Source organism: Corythoichthys intestinalis, chromosome 16 (genome assembly GCF_030265065.1).
Source record: "Corythoichthys intestinalis isolate RoL2023-P3 chromosome 16, ASM3026506v1, whole genome shotgun sequence".
In the NCBI taxonomy this organism is placed as follows: domain Eukaryota; kingdom Metazoa; phylum Chordata; class Actinopteri; order Syngnathiformes; family Syngnathidae; genus Corythoichthys; species Corythoichthys intestinalis.
The window spans coordinates 17,274,070-17,280,069 of record NC_080410.1 but is presented as its reverse complement, the minus strand read 5'-3'; positions in this window follow the sequence as shown (position 1 = coordinate 17,280,069).

The following is a 6,000-nucleotide window of genomic DNA, read 5'->3' as shown; positions in this document are numbered from 1 at the left end:
CTATTCATCCAATACGGTCAGCATCAGCATCCGGGTTCCGCTTTCCCCTCCCTTTGCCTGCTCTCTCCTCCCCTCCTCCATCACTAGCTCCCTTTCTCTTTTATGTTCTACCAGCAAAGTTGCATCCAATACCATGCACTGCTGTTACAACCAAATCACAATACTGTACCAAAAATAGATGGGTGAGTTTCATCAGGAACAGGATAAATCAAGTTAATGACCCATTTTGACCCTGAACGGACATAGTGAAAGTAATAACAACCATAGGCGGAGTTTGACTTTTGGGGCAGGGGGTGCACAACACGTTGATGACCCCAAAATGCAGTGTCAGCAATACAATTTACTTACAAGGATATTATAATAATATAAGACGGTGTTTTTTGCATTGAAATAAGACTGAAAAAGTGGGGGTCGTCTTATATTCGCGGTCTAGACGTTATACCCATTCACGACGCTAGATGGCGCCAGATATCATTGAAGCGATGTTCTGTCATGACAGATCTCAGCTACTCTCAAGTTTAACCACTTTGCATTATTTTATTGCAATGTTTTCCCTTATTCAGATTTGTTTCAAGACTACAGTTACAGTTAGACTTCACTTTGATGGTTAATGCAGTTATTGCAATTTTGTTGTTTTATCACAATAGATTGGTTTATTTACATTTCAAAAACCAGAAGCCATTCATTTACGAATGTGATTGCACTTTAGTTTACATATTTAAAAGTATAGATATTAAGTTTTGAATTAGGCAAAATAACATCATTTTTCTCTCAAATATATTGTTATAATCATTTGTTTCAGATGTACTGTAATTATTTTCTGTATAAAAATGAATTTGGTGTTCAAAATGTCTTTTTTCAAACTTGAGTCTTGAAAAAGAGGGGGTAGTCTTATAATCAGGGTCGTCTTATATTCGGGCCAATACGGTAACTGTGCCCCACAAATCAAGTTAATGACTCATTTTGACCCTGAACGGACATAGTGAAAGTAATACCAACCATAGGCGGAGTTTGACTTTGGGGCAGGAGGGGCACAACACGTTGATGACCCCAAAATGCAGTGTCAGCAATACAATTTACTTACAAGAATATTTATAATAATAAGTTGACAATGAGCGTTTTTTTGTTTCCCATCATTCTAGATGGGAATTCTAAATCAGGCTGCTTAGGCAATACCTTTCGCCAAGATCGTCATCCATTGAATATGGTACGCCCGCCGGTGTCGTGCCAATGTAGTTACCCCAGTCAAAAATTGTATCCCCTGGGCGGACTCATATGGAGATAGATTTGTGTCATTATTTTTCCTTCAAAAAAGTTGCTTCAATCAAAATATATATTCTCAACCCCAAAAAAATCGCTTCAATCAAAAAAAATGTTTGAATGCAAAAATAAACTCAAAACTAAAAAAATGCATGTGAAAGCTATTTTTCTTTGATTTTTTTTTTTTTTTTTGATTGAAGCAACTTTTTTGATTGAAGTAATGTTGAATTTGTGTTTGGGCTAGTACATATTTGTCTTTATTTTTCAATCAAAAAATAAGTTGCTTGAAAAAATATATTTTCAACAAGAAAAATCACTTCAATCAAAAAAAAAAAAAATCAATCATGGAAAAAGTTTTTGAATGCGAAAAAAATATTTCAGATTGAAAAATTTCATTCATGGAAAAAGTTTTCTTTGACTTGAAGCAATCCTTTTTGTGTTTGGGGCATATTATGAGTAGGACATTTGTGTCGAAATCATTTAATCCCCCCAAAAAGTTGCTTCAATCAAAAAAAAATATTTTCAATCAAAGAAAAAAATCATTTGAAAAATAAAATTGCCCTTCCATAATTTTTTTTTTTTTTTTTAAGTATATGCAAAGCAAATGACCGTCTAAGTTGCTAAGTCACATGATCTGTTAGAAAAAATCATTTTGACCCATTATAAAAATATATGTTTTTGTTCATTTCATTCATTTTTGTTGCAGTTTTATTGCTTTACAACTTTTATATCTATATACCCTACCCACCGACGTCACAAAACCACGTGCTCGCTGTATGGTTCCGCCCACTTATCCGTCATTTTGTCTCTGTATTAGCATTGGTTTCAATTGATCGAGGAATTTAAAATGCATTTCATGGAAGACCCGGTGCTTTCTGATGCCGTAAACTCACTGGATGTGTTGCATAAAAGGCGTTATGTGGAAAAGCTTCGTTCTATACAGTCGCCAGATCCATATTTGATGCCTAAATCGATGATTTTTGACCGGCTGCCTTCGCCGTCTCTGCCTGACCCTGATATTTACAACTATCTTGTCCACACAAAATCAGCCTATTCTCACAAAAGTTTGAAAAACTTTAAGAGCTTGGAGGCTTATAAATGCTACGTTGCTGGTTGGGTGAAACAGGTCCTCGTACACGAAAATTCGGCAGGAATCTTGTGCTCGGAAGGTGAGTTACGAAATTTTCAATTCAAAATCTTTTGTTCTTGCTAACATCCACTGTCAAGTCTAATGTATTTCATGTCATTTGTCAATGGAGCTAGGGCTTTTAATGTTTATATGGTTTAGCGATAGCACTCTCACTACATACATACGTGTATGTTGTCGGCGATTAGCCTAGCAATGATCTTAATTGTGGTTGTCAGCCCAAAACCCTCTAAATATATATTAAATGCATCTTACCAGATATAAAATGACTACTACATAATCTGTGGTAATCGTTTGGAGCCCAGTTTTCTCGTCGAATTGCAGCAGCCCATCTCGCTCTCTCCTCTCCGTGTCCCTCGGAATCCGGTAGAACTTCAAGTCTCTCCGTCTATCTTCTCTGTTGTTGCAACCGACCGCCACACACGCCGTCACCATTTTGATTATTAATGTTAACGAGCAGAAAAACACGCCGTAAATAGGAGGAATGTACGTAGCCGTAACAGGTCAACACAATGTGTTGACGGACAAGTGGGCGGCACCAGTCAGGAGAGCGGAGTTGTGACGTCACGTGGGTAGGGTCTATAGGAAAGTCAATTACATGCAATCACACTTTTCGGCCACCAGGGGGCCTGGGCCCCCTTTAAAATCTGCTTATGATAACAACAGTACAATATCTTGATTAATGGGCAACTGAAGAGCTTTCCGGATTTTGGTGAGATAATCTTGCTGAACAACTTGAAAAAAAAAAAACCTCGTATCCTATTTTTCTTAGGTGTAGTAGTGGAGAAAAATGTAGATAAGTGCTATTATATCCAGGTAGCAGACAAAATTGATACCGGCAGACATTTTAAATATCAGCGGTTTTGGCCAATCAAATGCGAGTACAGTGGTACCTCTACATACGAAGTTAATTCGTTCTAGGACCTTGCTTGCAAGTAGAAATGGTCGCATGTTAAGTAGGATTTTCCCATACGAATACATTATAACTCCTTAAATTGGTTCCACAGCCCGAAAACCTACACTAAATCCTTAATAAATGCTGTTGGTACTATTGCAAATAGCAATTACACAGAGCAAAACAAATACAGTGCTGGCCAAAAGTATTGTTACACCTGCAATTCTGTCAGAAAATGCTCCATTTCTCTCAGAAATATCTTCATTCATTTATTTTGCTTGCAATGAAAAAACACAAAAGAGAATGAAAAAAAAAAATCATTATCATTTTACACAAAACTCCAAAAATGGGCCGGACAAAAGTACTGGCACCCTCAGCCTAATACTTGGTAGCACAACCTTTAGACAAAATAACTGTGAACAACTGCTTCTGGTATCCATCAATGAGTTTCTTACAATGCTCTGCTGGAATTTTTGACCATTCTTCTTTGGCCAACTGCTCCAGGTCTCTGAGATTTGAAGGGTGCCTTCTCCAAACTGCCGTTTTCAGATCTCTCCACGGGTGTTCTATGGGATTCAGGCCTGGACTCATTGCTGGCCACTTTAGAAGTTTCCAGTGCTTTCTTTCAAACCATTTTCTAGTGCTTTTTGAAGTGTGTTTTGGGTCATTGTCCTGCTGGAAGACCCATGACCTCTGAGGGAGACCCAGCTTTCTCACACTGGGCCCTACATTATGCTGTAAAATTTGTTGGTAGTCTTCAGACTTCATCATGCCATGCACACGGTCAAGCAGTCCAGTGCCATAAAATATTACTACCAAAGCAGTTGTAATTGCAATAATTTTCTGGGAGAAATTGAAAATTACCTGGCAGAATTTCAGGGGTGCCAATACTTTTCCCCAGCACTGTAAATTATGAATAAAAATCGGAATAGTAATATAATACTAGTAATAATAATATTATTAATACCTGTTTAATGTAACGAATCGGGTTCTAATGTTGCAGCTGTATTTTTGGGTGGTGTACCTGAACGCATCGCGTGGCTGACTTGACAGACTGAGACAGGGACTTTTTACTTTCACTTTGTTCAGCTGCGGCAGACAGTAGGCATGTTGTTGTTGCACAAGTTCTGAAATAAATGATTAAAAACGTGACTAAGCTTGTGATTTTTTGGCGGTTACCACAATAATAATACTTTATAATTAACGTATGTAGACTGGCGAACGGAGGTCGGAGGAGGGCCGTCGAGATCGTAGATATTCTACGGCCATATTGTCGGGCCAGTTCACAGACGCGCGCACCATACTTTTCACTCATATTTTTCTATCATTTCCATCTTCATTTCAATGGAAAGCCTCACCTTTTTTTTTCATCACTTGAACACTGCATTCTTGGAACCTATGTTGATTTCTCTCACAAGAAAATCTGCCATGCGTCTGTCTTGCGGGAAAACAAAGAAACTGTGGCGCTGTCATAAAGCCTCGTATCTCGAGCACGTCGTTGGATGTAGAAACAAATGGCGAGTCAAATTTTACGTCGGATGTCGGATGATTGCGTGTCAAAGCAACCGTATGTCGGGTTACCACTGTATTTCAGATAATCCCCCATTGTTCGTGACCAGTGTTGTTACTGTAATCTGCTTAGTTTTTTCAGTAACGAGTAATCTAATGCGTTCATTTTTCCAAACCAGTAATCTAATTAGTTTCCTTAGTGTCTGTGTGTTACTATTTTGTTATTGCCTCATAAAGTATGTAGAATGAAGAATATTGTAGTCATTAAAGAAGAGCATTTTGAATAGAAAGTGTTAGAAAGGTTCCAGCTACGTGTTTGTTTCCATGGTAACCGCTCTAAGTTACTCCCCGTTTTGGTCTCGAGTCACACGCGCTAAGTGTTTTGGAACTGAGAAAGGCGTGTGACAGCGCGGGCGCACATTCAAGCCGAGTGCAGCCACCTGTTGAGATGTGCGAGGGAATGTTGAAATGGACATTTATTAGTAAAATACTCATTTTATTTCACGTCAACATCATTTGACGCCAAATGGTTTGTGGGAAAGTCAGATAGGTACAGTAAATATTACCACTCTTATAGAAAAAAGATTTCGACAACAAGTTTGTCACGATTGACTTGTCATCACTGTTTCATGGACAGTCAGTATGCACTGAGCGGTATTACCGCTGTGATTGAGATTCACATTGTGTTATCTGCCCGCTGGTTTGCAAATCTTAATCCTTTTTAATCTTTAATCTGTTGGTGCAGTCAAGTTTCTATATTGTAGATTACCAGCCACTGTTATGTGTGTTTCTTAAATGTACACCAGAGCAAGTGACTATATTTGGTTATTTAAAAAAAAACATCACATATATTATCAATTAGTATTTGGATTTTTAAAATAATAATTATTGTATATATATATATATATTATATAAATTAATTTATACATTTATAAAATGTTAATGGAACCTGACTATGTCATCCTTTAAAACTAAAGTTTTTGTTTTTAATTATTTCATAATTAAAAAAAAAAAATCATAATAAATGTATTAATAAATACAATATTAAAAAATGTATAATAATACAAACAAAATGTCTAAAAACAGAAAAATGTTATGCCCCTCAATAACACTCAATAAAGTGCCATTGTTGGTACTTGACATCCATTCCATTTTGACTGAAATATATTCATCCATTTTGAATTCCATT